The sequence below is a fragment of the Macaca thibetana genome, chromosome 4, assembly GCF_024542745.1.
Source record: "Macaca thibetana thibetana isolate TM-01 chromosome 4, ASM2454274v1, whole genome shotgun sequence".
NCBI lineage: Eukaryota > Metazoa > Chordata > Mammalia > Primates > Cercopithecidae > Macaca > Macaca thibetana.
Genome location: NC_065581.1, coordinates 21,727,152 through 21,746,747, shown reverse-complemented (window position 1 = coordinate 21,746,747; position 19,596 = coordinate 21,727,152). Strand labels below are relative to the sequence as shown.

At 40.9% G+C, this 19,596-nt stretch overlaps 1 protein-coding gene across 21 annotated transcripts in view; it reads right to left on the bottom strand.

Annotated features, from left to right (window-relative positions):
• LOC126953309 (uncharacterized) overlaps positions 1 to 19,596 on the bottom strand; it is a 598,727-nt gene that overhangs the window by 516,662 nt on the left and 62,469 nt on the right. Inside the window, exons 3-4 of one of the 21 annotated variants that reach the window (XR_007725190.1) lie at positions 15,891 to 16,358; positions 7,484 to 7,607 (exon numbers count right to left, since the gene is read on the bottom strand). The exons of 17 other annotated variants lie outside the window; for them this stretch is intronic. The gene's annotated coding sequence lies outside the window, so the exon portion shown is untranslated. Of the gene's footprint in view, positions 1 to 2,983; positions 3,331 to 7,483; positions 7,608 to 15,890; positions 16,359 to 19,596 lie in introns of all 21 variants that reach the window. 3 more of the 21 variants (XR_007725191.1, XR_007725192.1, XR_007725184.1) reach the window with 3 other exon arrangements.

Genomic DNA, 19,596 nt, shown 5'->3' with positions numbered 1-19,596 from the left:
AATATCTGCCTCTGCGAGTTTCTAGCCCTGACCCCTAACAGCCCCTTCCATTTAACCTGTTCTTTCAGTGTGACTGTGTATAACAAAGGTTGTGCAGGAATGCCGCATGCCCTACAAGATTTATTTCAATCCAAAATTCTCTTAACAACCAAGCTTGGGGGCTGCAGGTTTTGTACCACAGTGTCTGAAAGAGAAGAGAAAAAAGAAGAGGCCCTCAAATTTTGAGGTATAACAGTATGTACCTCATAACTATATATGGTTTACAAAAGCAGCAAACGTATTATACTAAGAACCTTGATTCAGAAATATCCGGCAGCCCACGAAGGCTGAAAGATTAAAAAAAAAAAAAAATTGGAGTCAATCACAAAAATAAACAATGTATTTTTTTCTAAAAAAAAAAAAATTACTAAACCTCTGAACCACGTATTGTTTTCCGTTTAATAAAAGAAAAATATTTTCTGGTTTTCTAATATGAAAAGCCAACTTCAAAGGAGCTTTATAAGTACCATAAGGTAGTATTGTCACCCAGGCAATTTCAAAAGATCTTTCAAACCACCCTCAGATAACTAATCTGTTACCTGGCAACTCTTATGAGAAAACATCTTTAAAGAGTCCATAAACAATCATTATCTTTAAACAGCATCCCAAAATCTAAAATCCCTGGATAACATAGACTTTTCATTTTTACCTCTCTCAGACTCTACCTCACAACTCCTTCTCTAATTTAAAAAAATAATAATTAAAAAAACTAATGAGAAGAAGTCCTACAACAGATTCTGTAAAAATGCCCCTTGCAAAAATGGGTATAAAATGAATCTATCTTTGAATTTAGAGAAAAGACAGAGGCAATAAAAGGATACAAGTTTAAATGAGGAAAAATCTTTACATAATCATTTACTTTTCCATTTTAATTAAACTTGAATTCCAAATGATGCTGTTTATTAACAAGATAATTCTTTATAAGTCACTACTGAGCAGGTTCCATAAGGATTTTATGGTCTGTCAATATCAAATGGTAAAGAGTAATCTAAGAATTTAGTGAGTCAATAAAATAAAAGGCAGTCACAGTACACCCACACGTAACCTGAGAACTCCCTTGAGGACTGGGGGGTTGGTTTCAAGTGACTTTCAACATCACCAATTAAAGCAAAAGCTTCAGTATTAAACATGCCATTTGCACCTCAATCTACTTCATCTCTCTCTCCAACCAACAGACAGCTCCCTGAGTACAGTTGCACAAGTGCCCACTATGTATCTTGAGAGACGAAATTAGAATTTTTACGGCTGGAAAATATTTACAGATCACATAAATACTTATACAGATCACAGAAGTAAAATAAATTTTGAATCACCAAAATGTACTACTTACTGGGGTGCTCTGTTTACCCCAACTAAGCTCTATTGACTACAGTGCTATTTTTTAAGGCCTTCTGGAGTTCCAGGTTCAGACTTTTACTAAAACACAATGTAAGCATTACAGATTTCCAGTGTCCTAAAATCAGTATCCTCTTTAGGTTAAGTGTAAATGAGTGAGTATGTGTGGGTGAGGAGAAAAGGTTTGAGAAGATGTTGAAGAGGAGACAGAGTATCTTGAAAGGAAATTCCTCTTAACCCAATATGGGATTTCTGGAAATTCAGGACAGTTCAGTGTAATATGAAGTATTACTTAAGTAAGAAGGTGCATGAAAACACGTTAGAATTCTCTGTATTCTTGAATAAAATATAAGATGGCAGAAATCTAACAATGTGAGAATTATAATCCAATTTTCAGCATTGCAATGCTGGGTCATGTTTTACTTTTTCTAGCAATATCTTATTTTAATTCAATATTTACAAGAAAGGAAAGTTAAGTAGCATAACTCGAAAGTCCAATGTTATACTGGAAAACATTTCCATCAAATAGGAAAATAACTCTGCACATGGCTGTTTCTCCTCTGAAATTACATTGATATCGACCTCCCCTCTTCTATAGAGGAACTTTACCATGAAAGGCCAGGGTTACATTCAGCGAATACGTGACTAATTCCCACTGCATTAGCTTTAATGCAACTGCCACAACCATTTACACTCACAACCATTTACACTAACACCCTTTTACACAACTGCTATGACTTTTGCTAAAAACTCAGCTGTTACATCTACATTTTTTACAAGATAATAATGTATCTGGTAGAGCCACCAAGGGCCGTGACAAAAACACCAAATGTAGAGAGCCTTGAGAGTTGAATAAGCCCATTGTCTGTTTTCAAACAAGAGGGCTGTATTCATGTTGAAACCAGAGTATAAAAAGTAGATTAGAACAAAGCCTTAAAATCAGAAACAAGTCAAAAGTAGCTGAAAACCCACTCACATGTTTTAAACTACAATTTCTACGCTTGGCATTGTTTTGTATATTTCCCCTACAAAATAAACATGTGGAGATGATAGAAATTTATGAGGGCATCACTTTGATAGAAGAGGTACTTTTTTTCTTTTTTCAATTTATCTTGAATATTTAAAATACCTTTTGGGGGAGAAGAATATCCTTACCATTTTAAAAACATATAAAGTGAGCTGGAGATCTGTCAACTTATTAAGGACTTGATTTTATGCTTCAGTCAAAGATATGTTACATTAGAGAAAAAATATTATTTTATATTTATATCTCTCTGTACTGTTCATTAACAAGCAGTTTCATGTAAATTACCTTAATCTTCATAACAACCCTGTGAGGTAGCTATGGTTGGTTCATAGGTGGGTTAAAACGCTGCGTCTCAGTGTAGAAGACATTTGTCACGTTTTCCCCCTGGCTAGCACCTTTTGAATACCCTTGGTGTAGCTGGATAATTTTCAGCTAATAGGTCCCACTTTCCAATTAAAGAACTCAGAAAACTTCGTTCTCCAGTCTCCTTTGCAGCTAGGGTGACTTCAGTACCACCAATTAGATTCACTGTTGCACAACTTGGATTCACATGCAGGCAACTTGCAGGAGGAAGATACATACCGGGATGGATTTGATGTGGTTTTACAGGTAAGGATGGCAGTCGTGGTATCCAGCTTAGGCGACCAGTGATGGTTGCAAGGCCGCCTTCTCTGAGCAGGCAGATTTCCGGGCAGCACTAGAAACCACAGCATCCGGCGCGAAGGAGGGCAGATCACTTGTGGTCAGGAGTTCGAAACTAGCCTGGCCAACATGGTGAAACCCTGCTTCTACTAAAAATACAAAAAATTAGCTGGGCGCGGTGGTGGGCGCCTGTAATCCCAACTACTCAGGAGGCTGAGGCAGGAGAATCACTTGAATCTGGGAGGCAGAGGTTGCAGTGAGCCGAGGTAGCGCCACTGTACTCCAGCCTAGGTGACAGAGCAAGATTCCATCTTAAAAAACAAACAAAAAAAAAAAACAAAAAAAAACCAGAAAGAAACCACAAAAATCCAGGGCTCAAGGGGGCAGCACAGGTGGTGACAGTTTTCTCTTTAGGCCAGTTCCTTGCCATGGTTTTGAAAATTGTTTCTGAAACATTTAGCTATGTACCTAGTTCTTCAGCCCTCCCAAGGCAACCACAAGCTTCTCCATATCCTCTCAATAAATTCCATTTCTGCTTAACCAGAGTCCATTTCTGTGGCTTACAATTAGGGACCCTAATTCAAACATTTACTGAGGTTGTCGCACAATATTCATTCTCTTTGGGAAGTCTTCTCTGGGCAAGCAAGCTTTAGGCTAAGTCCAAAGGGATGCATAAGACTCAACCAAGCCAAGGTTGAGGTGTTGAGGTGGGGAAAGGGGAATGGTATTGTAGGCAGAGGGCCAGGCAGTGCAAAGGCCCTGTGGTGGAAAAGATGAACACTCAGTCTTGAGCATAGTGAATGGCATGGGGGAGAACTTAATGAAATGAGGCAAAGAGGTGGGCAGAGGCCAGCATACAAGGGCATGGTCACACATGTTTCACCTCTAGGCCTGCAGGTCAGAAAAGAAAATTTCTTTATTAAGCCAAAATAAAAGTAGACATAAGCAACACACATTTGAAATTCAACCCTGAGAAGTTTCAGAGTAAGAAAGACCAATACCCCAACTACTGGGTAGGGTTCCGCACATGTAAAGATAGTGATAATGTTGATAATGTTTCCCCTATATGCTTTTTTTTTTTTTTTAGACAGGGTCTCACTGTGTTGCTCAGGCTGGAGTTCAGTGGTGGGATCTCAGCTCATTGCAACCTCCACCTCCTGGGCTCAAGCAATCCTCTCACCTCAGCCTCCCTGGTAGCTGGGACTACAGGCCCATACCACCACACCTGGCTAATTTTATATCCTTTCTTACACACACAGAAACATTCCCATGTTATTCAAGTATTCAAGTAATAGTCCAGCTGTAAAAGTCTATCGGACGGCCTAGTGGATGTGGACTGAGGAAACCTAGGTCTGAGAACTTAAGCAAAACTTACTAAATCCATAATCTTAGAAAAATTACATGCATTAGGCCAGGTGCAGTGGCTCACGCCTGTAATCCCAGCACTTTGGGAGGCCGAGGCGGGTGGATCACGAGATCAGGAGATCGAGACCATCCTGGCTAACATGGTGAAACCTCATCTCTACCAAAAATACAAAAAAAAAAAAAATTAGCCAGGCATGGTGGCAGGCACCTGTAGTCCCAGCTACTTGGGAGAATGAGGCAGGAGAATTGCGTGAACCCGGGAGGCGGAGCTTGCAGTGAGCTGAGATCGCGCCACTGCACTCCAGCCTGGGTGACAGAGCAAGACTCCGTCTCAAAAAAAAAAAAAAAAAAATCAGGTGCATTATCTGGGCATGTTGCCCAAATCAGTAAGATAGAGAAGCATCTGCTGCCCTCCATACCTCATAGAATTTTAAGGCTCACATGAGCCAGGAGATGTGCAAGCTCTATATATTAGGTATTATTAGTAAGGAGTAATTGTGATGGTGATAATAGCTATTAGGAAATGTCACTGGGCATGGTGGCTCATGCCTGTAATCCTAGCACTTTGGAAGGCCAAGGCAGGAGGATCTATTAATCCCAGGAGTTCAAGACCAGCCTGGGCAACAGAGAGAGACCCTGTCTCTACAAAAAATAAAAACTAAAAAAATTAGCCAGGCATGGTGATACACGTCTGTGGTGTTACCTACTCGGACCCTGAGGCGGTAGGATCGCTTGAGCCCAGGAGGAAGAGGTTGCAATGAGCCATGACCGTGCCACTGCAGTCCAGCCTGGGGGACAGAGCGAGGCCTTGTCTCAAAAAAAATTTTTAAATTTGACCAAATGCAAAGTACTTTGGGATGGTTTATCTTTTCATTTCTAAACTATTTAGTGGAAGTTTCTATGTGGAATTTTTGGATGCCATGGTTTTGACCTCAAAAAAACTCACAATCTAGAAGACACAAACAAGTATATTGCAGTATTATAAATGGTAATAACAGATTAACCACCATTTTCAGAACACATACTTTGTCTTACTCATCGTTGTATCTCTAGTATCTAGGTGGCAGTACCTTAGAGATAGTAAGCAAGATATTGTCTTTGCCTGCATCTAGTTAAGTCATTCCCCAATTTGAATGTTAAAGATAATTAAACAAATCACGAAGTGAATTCTTAGAAACCAATCTTGTTGCCGGGTGTGGTGGCTCACCCTGTAATCCCAGCACTTTAGGAGGCCGAGGCGGGTGGATCACAAGGGTCAGGAATTCAAGATCAGCCTGGCCAACATGGTGAAACCCTGTCTCTACTAAAAACTACAAAAATTAGCTGGGCGTGGTGGCACGCACCTGTGGTTCCGGCTACACAGGAGGGTGAGGCAGAAGAATTGCTTGAACCCGGGAAGCGGAGGTTGCAGTGAGCCAAGATCGTGTCACTGCACTCCAGCCTGGGCAACAGGGCGAGGCTTGGTCTCAAAAAAAAAAAGAAAACAAAACAAACTAGTTTGGCCAACTATGCAGCCAAATCCATGATAACCAAGTTTTAAAGATTTCATTTAATCTTCAGCATATTTCACCACAGAACAGTATAGAGATGGTGGATTTATTATAAAAATATTTGGCCCCTGGCCAGGCGCAGTGCCTCACGCCAGTAATCCCAGCACTCTGGGAGACCAAGGCGAGTGGATCACGAGGTCAGGTGATCGTGACCATCCTGGCTAACACGGTGAAACCCCATCTCTACTAAAAATACAAAAAATTAACCGGGTGTGGTGGCGGGCACCTGTAATCCCAGCTACTCCAGAGGCTGAGGCAGGTGAATCACTTGAACCTGGGAGGTGGAGGTTGCAGTGAGCCGAGATTGCACCACTTCCCTCTAGCCTGGGCTACAGAGCGAGACTCCATCTCAAAAAATAAAAATAAAAAATATATATATTTGGCCGAGCTCAGTGGCTCACGCCTGTAATTCTAGAACTTTGGGAAGCCGAGGCAGGCAGATCACCTGCGGTCAGGAGTTTGAGACCAGCCTGGCAAACATGGTGGAACCTTGTCTCTACTAAAAATACAAAAATTAGCCGGGCGTGGTGGCAGGCGCCTGTAATTCCAGCTACTCGGGAGGCTGAGGCAGGAGAATCGCTTGAACTGGGGAGGCAGAGGTTGCAGTGAGCCAAGACTGTGTCACTGCACTCCAGCCTAGGCAACAGAATGAGACTCTGTTTTGTTTTGTTTTTTGTTTTTTATTTCAAATTCAAGCCAGGTGTGGTGGCTCACACCTGTGATCCAAGCACTCTGGGAGACCAAGACAGGAGGATCACTTAAGCCTAGGAGTTCAAGACCAGCCTAGGCAACACAGTGAAATCCTATCTCCACAAAAAATACCGAAAAATTAGCCAGGGGTAGTGGTGTGCGCCTGCAGTCCCAGCTACTCAGGAGGCTGAGGTGGGAGGATTGCTTGAGCCCAGGAGGTCGAAGCTGCAGGGAGCCGTAATGGAGCGTCTGCACTGAGGCCTGGCCAACAGAGTGAGATCCTGTCTCAAATAAATAAATAAATAAATATTCAAAAGAAACTGCTTCTGGCCAGGCACAGTGGCTCACACCTGTAATCCCAACACTTTGGGAGGCCAAGGTGGGCGGATCACCTGAGATCGGGAGTTTAAGAACACCCTGACCAACATGAAGAAACCCCATCACTACTAAAAATACAAAATTAGCCGGGCGTGGTGGCGCATGCCTGTAACCCCAACTACTGGGAAGGCTGAGGCAGGAGAATCACTTGAACCCGGGAGGCGTAGGCTGCGTTGAGCCTAGATTGTGCCATTGTACTCCAGCCTGCGTGGGCAACAAGAGTGAAACTGTCTAAAAGAAGAAAAAGAAAGAAAAAAAAGAAAGAAGGAAGGAAGGAAAGAAAGAAACTGCTTCTTTTGCCCTCTGTGTCTTCACTAATAGACGCAGACTACATTACAAACCCCAACAGCAATAACCGAGATTCACCAGCTTTAGAGGGAAACACCAGAGATAAGCCTAAGCCATCCCTACTGCGCACGAAAACCCATCGCCTTCAGAAAAAATAGTAGCAACTTACATGGCATTCCACAGCCCACCTCAGAAGCACATCCCAATGTTTCACAACTCTCGCAGTCAGACTGTGAGGAAAGCAATTTTGAGTGGAAGTCAGAGGTGGGCATGGGTTTCCAAATAGCAAGAGTCTGTAAGTTAAAAGAGAATGTTCAGTCACAGCTTGAAAGTGGAAGTAAAAGGGACTATTAAATGACAGCAAAACTAAGACTTACTGTCAAGAAAGAGAAGCAATTCCAAGAACTGTTTAATCCATTAAACTGATGCCCAACTATCCAAGTATATTCAGGACTTAATTTGATCGTGCCCTGATCTGCCTTTACATTTTAATTAAGATTAGCTGAGCATGTAAATGAGTTTTGAGCACAATATCTTAGGGTGAACAAAACTAAAAAGAACGGAAATAAGTCCATCCGAGAAGGAAATGCGGGGAAAGGCAATCCTTGGGGACCCTTTGATCCTCAAGGTGAGGGCACCAGACAGATGACGAAGGTGGTAGCATTAAGAACTCAGCTGGAAGCGCTTTTCCATTTAGGTTCTTCCTTGGAAGGGTGCCCATTCATGACAAAGACAAGGAAATGCAGTAAGTGTGAGTAGAACTTAATATAAACAGTGAGCTCTTTCTCAATTCTAAACTGCAGGCCTCCTAAATCCACATCCTGGTATTATGCCTTTAAAAAATGAAAAACCTAGCGATACAGTCTTAGCTCATACTTAACTTGTTATCTAGGATATTCCTATGTTACATTTTTGCCTTACTTACATAAAGCCTGTCATTCAACACTTTATAATCTTTTAATTCATTTTCTTCTCCGTTTACTCTGTCCTTCACTTTTCCTTGTATATTGTATTTATGTAAATGTATGTATGTATAAAATTACTATATGTATATACATGCAGTCTAAAACTAAATCTTATTCTACTGATCTAAAATTAACTGAAAACATTAAGTAACAGATCTGCAAATTACTGAACTGAAATTTTTTTATGACTTCTGTGTCAAAACTTTCACAATTACAATTGTTTTCAAACTTTAAATATCCTTAATTTTCCAGGATTTCTTCCAAAATCATTATTTCCTGCCATCAAAATAGTTTCAAGTTTCATAAAACATCCATGTACACACAGGCTTTTTTATCTGCTAATCAACATCATCCATAGGCCATTTGTTTCTAAAGATAACTTCAGTTAAAATTTATCTTATTCATCAGTTTAGGTGGCAGAGCTCAGACATGATGCTGAGCCCGAGCTCTGCAATCTGCACAGAAATGATTTTATACCCATACAATTGCTTCCTGCCAGAGGACTACGGGAGTGCAGCCTTGGGAATTTAAATGACCGATTTACCCAGGGAAAGAAAGTTTATTTTTAGTAAGTGGGGAAAAAAAATGTTGATTTAATTTATTTTACTGCCTGTGAATCTCCTTTGGAAAGGAGAAGCAGAGTTTGATTAATTAGATTAGCAAATGCAGTAAGTTGTTTATTCACTTGGGTGAATCAATGTTTCCCTGAATTTAGTTTAGCTTTATTTTATGCTTTCAAACCCATCCAGTAGGTAAGATGGTGAAAGCCAAAAGCCTTTCTCTCCCACAGCTCCTTGGAATATCTTTTCACATGTTAATTTGATCTTTTTGTGATTGGAGGCAGACACATTTCACAGCGCCTCCTTCTCCCCTCCCCACACTCCACTCCAGCATATGGGTAACACACATATAGATGATAGAAAATTATAGATGATAGAAAATTGACTACAAGACTCTATTTCCATTTTTTATGCCTCCTAGTTTTTAGTATTTTTCCTTTCCTGCTGACTTTCATTGTAAATTATATTTCTACCCGGTATTAAAATTCAAAAGGAAATAAAGAGCTTTCTCTGCTGTTAATGACAGCGTATTTTAAGATGATTAGGAAAGAATTATTAGAACAAATTGCTTTATTTTTTTTAAAAAAGCTGCTAAATTTCTCAAATGTTTGCTAGTTTTTCTTTCTTCATTTTCTTAATGACCTGTCTTTCTAAGGAAGTTCCCTTCTTGTGACTTGCTACACAAAATCATTTCTGATTCATTTGTTACTGAGATTTACCGGAGTACAGCTGTTCAAACAAAGTACTTGCCTACGAAAGCCTGGGAAGATTGGGAATGATAATCAAATTAAAATTCCAGCTCTACATTCTTTTATTGGAGTGCAGACAATTGTGATATTTTGTATTTAAAATGCATTAAAATAAAAAGGGCAGAGCTCTGCAGCATCATAGACTACCTTTTTCCATTAATGACCTGGATGACACATTAAGAAGGAGAAAAACTTATTAATTCAGCAAGAAATCAAATGTCCTTTTGTAGGAGAGATTTTTTTTTCTCAACTTAAAAGAAAAAATTGAAGATCCAAGAGAATGGGGGCTTGAGATTTTTAGCAGTTGGGGACCACTGAAGATTATTTGACTCAAAGTGATAGGTATAACATACAAGTGCTGGTGGCCTGGACACAAGAGACTTGGGTGACTTCTCCTACACATTAGACACCATTGATTTTCAACTAAAGGTAGAACTGGAAGTGCTTTTATTCAAAGGCTGCAAAAATCACCTTCTCCAAGGAAGTTTAACATCTCTAGTTTTCTGAAAATGAAAAAAGATTACAGGATCACAGTCTCCCGTGAGCTAATGAGGCATATGCAACCAGCCTTGAAATTTGAAAGGAGAGAGAGAAAAATCAAAATTGGAGTGCATTCACCCTTCTGAATGTATTTCTTTCCTCCCTGCAAAGCATCTGTATCCTGGCTGAGCTAGCAGACAATTTAAAGGTTTCTTAGATCAAACAGTTTTAATATTTTTTTTGAATTACACTGAAAATAATACCCACCCCCAGAGACAAGTATCGTGTTTGCACAAGGAACAGCGTCCCCTTCTTACCAGTTCCCCAAGACCCCCACCTCCAGGCAGTCACCAAGTCCTATCTAGAATCCACCTCCTAAAAAGCTCTGGACTCCAGTCACTTTCCGCATTCCTACAGCCACTCCCCTAATTAGGGCTACTATTATCTCCCCACTGGATTACTGCATAAACTTCCTAACTAGTCTACCTGTCTTCCAGTTTGCCTCACCCCTTCCATTCTTCACACACCAGCTACACACATCGTTCTAGGAAAGTCAGTCTCCTATTGGAATTAGGATAAATTCCAAACACCTTTACGGAGCTCAAAGTATGGTCAGGATTTATACAATGCTCCAGCCCCATTTCTCTGCTTCCACCTCACACTCCACACTACAGCCAAGCTAAACTGCTTTTATTCCCTCCCAACACCTCCCACCTCCGACCACCACACGCACACAGTGGGCTTTGGCACATGACCTTGTGAATGCTCGAGATGCCTCCCACCCCAATCCTAACCCATCCTCCCCCTTTTCCATCCTTTGACCCACTCTTGTTTTCATCAAGTCTCTGCTTACACATGACATTCTCCCAGAAGCCTTTCCTCTAAGTCTGGGTTAGATAACCCCTGCTTACTCTCCCAAGGCACCTTATATTTACTCATTCAAATGATTTATCATGCTACACTGCAATGCTATTATGATTTGTCAATAGCCCCCTAGTATGGAAACTCCATGAAGACAAGGATGCGGCCTGCAGTGTTCAGCATCAAACTCCCAACGCCAGTGCCTAACATCGTGCCTGGTACTTTGTAAGTGTCCAGAATAAATCTCTATTGAATGAATAAAATAAATTAATTAATGACAAAGTTTTCACTCAAACAGACTCTGAAGTCTCTGGCAAGTGTTCTTCTGGAAATGAGCTGGAAGGAAGGTCTCCTTTTCTAAGGTTTCCTAAAATTTAACCTAGCACATAGAAGGTATTTGACACATATTTGTTATTTATCCTGTTTGTTACTGAATTGAGAAACAAACAGGATTAACAATGCTACTAGGTATATAAAAATATGAAGTTTTTTGGGTTTTTTTTGTATTAAAACTGCTTGTCAGACATTGAATAGGGGGCCAGAACATGTAAATCCAGTTATACGGGTTATACGGGTTATACGAGTGCTGGGTCTGAGTAGTCCTTACCCCACTGAGTGCTAAGTGCTAAGTGACCTGGATTCAGTATGTTAATCGTTTGCTGTTACTCCTATTTTATTTACACTACAAGCCACTACTCTTCTGAGATCAGCCCCACATGGAAAGGAGATTGCACCATTAGTTTGACTCAGATTTCCAAGTCAAAATACGATAACGAGAAAAACTTCAAGTTCAACCCTATTTCTCTTAATTCCAAGCAAATAGATAAACCAATATCCAAGAGAATCTTGCCACCTTGTACAATAATGATCCTGTGCACATCTGGCAGTCACCCCGGCCCACACTGGACTTTGTGTGTTTAGGCTTCCTTTATAATTTGAAGAACAAGGGTGATGACACAGCTCCTATAGCCAATTCCAGTCCCTGTTTACTATTTGCCCAAGGCTCCTCCCTCAGCTAGACCTGAGATCTGGATTGAGATATTTACTACAAAACAAACCAGTAGTTAGAACCTTCTTTCACTCTCAAAAACACCTGGTACCTACAAAAAAAAAAAAAAAAAAAAAAAAAAAAAACTACCCTATGGAAGGTTAAGAGCACCTACAGCGTCTCCACCCCGCCCTTGTCCATCCTCATCTCCAGTTGTTCCCTGGCCTTTGTATCTCATGCCCCAGGCACACTACTTAGGGATCTCCACATCTTCCTCTGTGCTCTGCACACGCTCTTTTCTATGCTTGGAATGTCACCACTCCAGTCTCATTGGCACTCATTGCCTAGCACTCTCTACTGATACTTTTTTTTCCTTTTCTTTTCTTTTTAATTTTTTGAGGCAATGTCTTACTCTGTTGCCTAGGCTGGAGTGCAGTGCTCACTGTAACCTGGACCCCCCGGGATCAGGCAATCCTTCTGCCTCAACCTCCCAAGTAGTTGGGACTACAGGCACATGCCACCATGTCCAGCTAATTTTTTAACTAATTAATTAATTAATTTTGTAGAGAATGGGGTCTCACTGTATTTCCGAGGCTGGTCTTGAACTCCTGGACTCTCAACTCATACTTAAGGCCCCTCTCCCTGCACCCAAGCCAAATCAATCAGTTCCTCCTTTGTCCCTCCCTTCCTTACTTCTCTCTCACTTAACACATTAGAGATTGTAACTACTGCTCATGCATCTAGCTCCCCTAACAAGCTGAGAACTACCTACAAGCAAAAAACACATTTTTTCTTGTTTATTTCCTCAATGCATAAAATCACACCTAGCACATGTTAATCAATGAATGGTTATTTAATGAATGGCCCTACCTTATCCCTGCCCACAGCTGAGACGATACATTAAAATTACCAGAACCTGACTATAATTCCATTCGCCATGGTTCTATACATCATTGAAACCAAAAATGCAAGTACTACAATTTACTTGCAATGTACACTAAGGGTAAATTACAAAACTGATTGTCCTAACGACAAGGAAATGGTTCAGCCTCTGACCGCATAATATTGAATCATTGTTCCAACTTGATCAGTATTAGAGACAATCCAAAGAGAATTTTTAGAGATTTTCAGGGGCACGCCCTACCTGGCCTTTTTAACATTTGCTCAGCAACCATTTGTTGAGCACCAGCAATACGTGTGTAGCTTTCCATGGTAGGCAAGGACTACTAAATTGTGTTAGAAAAGATCCCTGACCTTAAATGAAGGTCCCTTTCAGTCTAGTAAAGGAACGAAAGCAATTACTTAATGCATGTCACGTGAGTGGTAGAAACAGGGGATTACTGTTTCTACCCTCTTGGGATTTACAAGAGGATGAAGGCAGGTGGTCTTTCACTACATATTGCTAGTAGGATGGTAAATGTAGTCTAAGGTGATAATTTTGGCTCCTTTTAGGCCAAGGTTTGCACCATTTGTTTAGCTGCAGGTCTCTCAGTAACAATGCAGGAGCTGGGGAGTTAGATGCCTCTACCTCGAAGGAGAAAGGAGGGCAGGGAGACTTCTCAACTCTTCCAGGCTTTCCCCATCACGTTAGGTGGTTTAAGACTGAGTGCCTTGCAGGGGAAAGTTTAAATCTAGCAAGCTTCGGCTGGGCGCGGTGGATCACACCTGTAATCCCAGAACCTTGGGAGGCCGAGGCGGGCGGATCATGAGGTCAGGAATTTAAGACCAGCCTGGCCAAGATGGTGAAACTCCATCTCTACTAAAAATACAAAAATTAGCCGGGGGTGGTGGTGGGCGCCTGTAATCCCAGCTACTCAGGTGGCTGAGGCAGAGAATTGCTTGAATCTGGGAGGCGGAGATTGCAGTGAGCCGAGATCACACCACTGCACTCCAGCCTGGCAACAGCGATATTCCATCTCAAAAAAGAAAAAAAAAAAAAAACTAACAAGCTTCAAGATGAAGCTCTGGCCCAGAACTCATCTCCTCCCAGGTCTCTAATGAAGACTGGCCTCTTCCACTCTCACAACCAATTACTGACTCCCAGGTATGAGCTCCCAGATCACACACCACTAGGACACAGTCCCTGCCTTTAAGGTCTAGTGTAACTGCAAATATTTACCACCATTTGTCTTCACTGCATTTGTTATTGTATGTTCCAAGTTTTTAAAAAACCACTAAAGCCATTAATTATGCTTTCTAATATTTCTCTAGCCCCATTTCCCTCCAATCCAAAATCTCCATAATACCCTCAAACTCATGTTATCTGTCTCCCTTATACAGGGTATGGCCCGTGGTTTGCAAAGGATTTATTTTCTCTTACACTTGAAATGTAGAAATTTCCCACTAAGTCATACAACTTCAAACATCCACCTTTCTCTGGAGACTACACAAATAGCCAAAGCCAAGTATATCCAAAATGGCCTCTGATATTTCAGAACAAATGATTCATAAACAGGAGTTCAAGGATGAATCCACCATTTGGAATTTTATGAAAAAAATCTAATGTGCAAGTGAATATATGGGTGTGTTTTTTTCCTTTTGGGGTAACATTCTATTGCTTTCAAGAAATTTTCAGAAGGGGCTGTGAGACAGACACACACACACACACACACACACAGAAACACACAGATCTAAATGAAATCCTAATTTTAGTGAAACATTTTTGTACACAAATGTGACACAATTTCTATTTGTCTAATAAAACCTGTTAAATGTTTCAAAATATTTTACCATATCTTTTAACTTAAAATATGATTTAAAAGTCTACCTTGCCAGACCAGTGCAAGAAACACAATGACCATAGGAGAAGTAGCAAAGAAAGAGAAAAAAACACCTCCAAATATTTTATGCCTGGAAAACTTGAATCATGAAAAAGATAAGAATAAAGAAGAATAAAGAAGTAGGTCATTGTGACTTGACATTCAGAAATAAGCAGCAACATTTTATTCTCACTGACCTGTAAGTCACCCTCCAGCTCTGAATTTCATCACTACCTTATAAAAGGTCCCTGAACTACCTCAGCATGGCATCTGCTATATAATCTTCTAAAACTAACACTGGGAAACAATTTTTTTTTTTTTTTTTTTTTGAGACAGAGTCTTACTCTGTCGCCCAGGCTAGAATGCAGTGGCGTGATCTCAGCTCATTGCAACCTCCACCTCCCTGGTTCAAGTGATTCTCCTGCCTCGGCCTCCCAAGTAGCTGGGATTAAAGGCACCCACCACCACGCCCAGCTAATTTTTGTATTTTTAGTAGCGACAAGGTTTCACTATGTTGAACAGGCTGCTCTCAAACTCCTGACCTCAAGTGATCCATACCCGCCTCAGCCTCCCAAAGTGCTGAGATTACAGGTGTGAGCAACCACGGCCGGCCGGGAAACAACTTTAAGAACATAATAACTACACTTAATTCCAAAAATTAATAAGGAGAATGTACGCTTAACAATAATGTGGTATGAGAATCTGTGGAAAGAGGTCCTTGGGTTTGTTTTAAATGAATTGAATATATAAGGCTACCACAGACCTTTACCTACAATATAATTTATATGGTAGCTGGGCGCGGTGGCTCACACCTGTAATCCCAGCACTTTGGAAGGCCAAGGTGGGCGGATCACCTGAGATCAGGAGTTCGAGACCAGCCTGACCAGCATGGAGAAACCCCGTCTCTACCAAAAATACAAAAATTAGCCGGGCCTGGTGATCCATGCCTGTAATCCTAGCTACTCAGGAGGCTGAGGCAGGAGAATCACTTGAACCCGGGAGGCGGAGGTTGTGGTGAGCCGAGATCGTGCCACTGCACTCCAGCCTGGGCAACAAGAGTGAAACTCCGTCTCAAATAAAATAAAATAAAATTTATATGGTGTAGATTGTCTCAAAAGAGGAATTTGTATGTAGAGAGCCCATTTTTAACGTGTCCTGCATTTTTATCTGATACTATAGCCACTGGGGATTTATTTGCTTTCATCGTTAGTTACCTGACATCCTTTCTGTATGAATCCACATGAAAAAGTATCTCTTCTGGTTCTGTTATTTGCTGCTGCAGTTTCCATCTGTAGTGCTAAGATCCATCCCTTATTTTATCTTGGACACCAAGCAAGCTTCTTTTCTTCACACTCTAGTCTCTTCTCAACAGCTTCACAAGGGAATCTCTGGGTTGCTTCAAACGCATCTAACACTTCTTTCCAATTATTTATGTTGGTGACAAACTCTTTCTCACCAACTGTCTAGGGTCACTCAGAGGTACTTGATTTGAAAAAGCATTCGGTTTCCTATCCAATATTTTGGTACCTCTCCAGCTCCCCACTTCAGCTCTGCCGATGTTAGCACATTGTTGAACAGAACTTGCCTCTTCCATCTTATCTGAGATTGGCTGTAACATCCATATGCTGAGTTGCTTCCACATTGGTTCTCATATCTGAAGATGATTAGTATTAGCAACAACCCTTAAAAAAAAAAAACCCGTTGCTTCTTAAAAACCCTGAACACTTACATCACAGAAAGGACCCAATCCCAGATCTGCCACTTACTATCAGTGAGACATTCAAGCAGGTCTCTTAACCTCCTCCCTGAACTTCTTTTTCTTTTCTGTAAAATGGGGAGAATACCACCTTCCTCACTACGTTTTGAGCATTACATAGGCTCATGCATGTGAAAGGTTTAGCATAGACACTGGCTGCCCCAAAGCTAGTGCTCATAAGTGTTAGGTACTTATTTATTCTGAGAGCAAAGTCTTAATTATCTGTGGATAGAGAGGTGAACATTAGCATGAAATTGTGCTTTTTTTTTTTAGGGGAATGGAAACAATTTGCATTTTAAGAGCAAGCAGGCATTTTTATTTAAAAATATCAAGGGCATATTGCTACAAGCTCCTGCTCTGCAGGGACACTGAACCCTTCTAAGTTCTTTCCTTTTCCCAATTTTGTTTTTTCCTCCTCCCTGTGAATGAAAACAGCACATAGAGAAAGGCTTTGTAAATGTTATAGCAAGACGACCATTTATAAGGACTCTAGATAAAGTCCTAGGGCAAACTGGTTGCTACATCTAACCCCTTGAACAGGCTGACAAAAGATTTAAATTGTAGCAGCCATGTGAGAAACACACATGTGGTTTTAAAATATTTGAATTCCATTGTGCAGTTGTTGGTAAAACCCATGCAGACCAAGGAAGATGACACATTCAATAGAACACATGGGCCTCCGTTGTGTCTGCGACCCCTCCAGGTATTTTAAGCACCAGAACCAAAGTACAGAAATAAAAACCAACAAAAGCCCAGTATCTGTCCATGCCTGGTCTTACCAAAAAAAAATTTGTTTTTTTAAAAAATAAGTCTCTTATGAGATGATTGTGAACTTATTTAGCCCATTCAGCAGGATTTTTTACTAAGCTACAATGCAAAAGATTTATTTTGTCATTGTCCAACACAAACAATTGAGGAAACTCAGCCTAGTGCAAAATCCCCAGCAGAAACAATCTGCAATTTAATTAGTGAATAATTGAAGCAATTTAAATACAATTCCAGGCATTTTTTAAAGTAATATTTGAATAGACAGCTGCTGCATCTACTAAGTGTTTAGGCAAAACACCATAATCCCTGATCCGATGAGATGCCCAAGGTTAGGAACACGACTGTCTGCTGTCAGGGCAAGACCCAGAATTTAAAACAAAACTCCAGAAATCCTCCCTCAATGCCTGCTCCATCCCCACAAAATAAAGACATGGCTAGCTAAATAGCCAGCCAGCCAGCTAGCTAGGTAGATAAGACAGATAAAGAAAACATCAGTCACAGCCTTTTGAAGCACAGTAGAATGGAGACAGAAAAGGATTTAAAGTCCACAGCACTAAGCTGGAGTCCTGATTTGTTCATTACCTTTTTTCTGTTACTACTTCAAATTCCTCGTTTATAAAATGGGAATATTCATGCCTACCTCACATGAGTTTTGAATCTTCAATGAGAATATAAGAAAACACCATATAAATGTTACTTGAAGATGTTGAAATGTTAAAGAAATGGAGAATATAAATTGAATTAGAGATATGTCACTACTGCACCTTCTACCATAAGAATTTTATTGTTTCAGCCTTTTTTTGTTTGTTTGTTTGTTTTTTGATGGAGTTTCACTGTCTAGCCCAGGCTGGAGTGCAGTGGTGCGATCTCAGCTTACTGCAACCTCCACCTCCCAAGTTCAAGCGATTCTCCTGCCTCAGCCTCCCGAACAGCTGGGACTACAGGCGTGTGCCACCACGGCCAGCTAATTTCTGTATTTTTAGTAGAGATGGGGTTTCACCATATTGGTCAGGCTGCTCTCGAACTCCTGACTTCATGATCCACCTGCCTCAGCCTCCCAAAGAGCTGGGATTACAGGCATGAGCCATTGTGCCCGGCCTGTTTCAGCTTTAAAGATTTATTTGTGCATACAAAATATTTTACCATGCCCAGTTGCAGTCCTGCAAGATGAGAAACGTTCTGGAGATGGATGGTGGTGATGGTTGCACAATGATGTGAATATACTTAACGCCACTGAACTGTATGCTTAAAAATGGTTCGAATGGTAAATTTTACGTTATGTGTATTTTATCACAACTTTAAAAAATTATTTAAAAGCCTTTTACAGTGTAAAATCCCCTGCTAGCAGGAAATAAATCCTCTTCCTTTAATATTTAACTTGGTCAACTGAAAAAGCAGAGAACAAGGGGCTGAGGATCCTAGATGTCCCACAGAGTATGAGCACACTGCAAAGGCACGTACAAATTCTAGGACCCTGGCCAAACTTCCCAAAAGGACTTTTTTGTTAACCTTTGTTAAATGCAAACAAAACCGATTTCAAAATAGAGGTGCCCACACGTTGGTTGCCAAGCCCTCAAACACCCCTGCTTTGCACACTTTAAGGGACAGGAATGGCATTTGTGCTATGAGTACTAATGAATACAAATTCTTGAAATGATTCAATAGCTTACATCTGAAAACGTTTCACAGACTCTCAGTATATGCTGCAACAAGTGCATTAAACATAAGAAGAGCCCCCAAAGTAGACCAAGAATCCACATTACAACTCATATCCTTCAAGGAGAGTGGACATTCCTGTTCTTGGTGCAGTTAGAGAGGTGTCATATGAATCCACCTGTGATTACAAGTCCAGACACAGAAATGGCTACAGGCAGCAGAAGGGAGACGTGGTTAAGCATCACTGAAAAGGAGCTCCCAGCAGTCTCAGCTCTGTTACCACCCACTGGGTTACCTTGCACAAATCACCAAAACTTTCTAGGCCCCTGTCTACACGTCCAGCTCTCAGTGACTCTTTGCTCTATTCGAAGCTTGGCCTGGGAGGTCTAATAACAATATATTAACCCTATGCATTACAAAGTGCAGTTGTGAGGAAAAGAATATTTGAAAAAAAAAAAAATTCATAAAAAGAGGGGTGGGCACAGTGGCTCACACTTGTAATCCCAGCACTTTGGGAGGCTGAAGTGGGCGAATCACTTGAGGTCGGGAGTTCAAGACCAGCCTGGCCAACATGGTGAAACCCCATCTTTACTAAAAATACCAAAATTAGCCAGGTATAGTGGTGCACGCTTATAGTCCCAGCTACTTAGAAGGCTGAGGCAGGAGAATCACTTGAACCCAAAAGGCAGAGGTTGCAGTGAGCTGAGGGTGCACTCCAGCCTGGATGACCGAGTGAGACT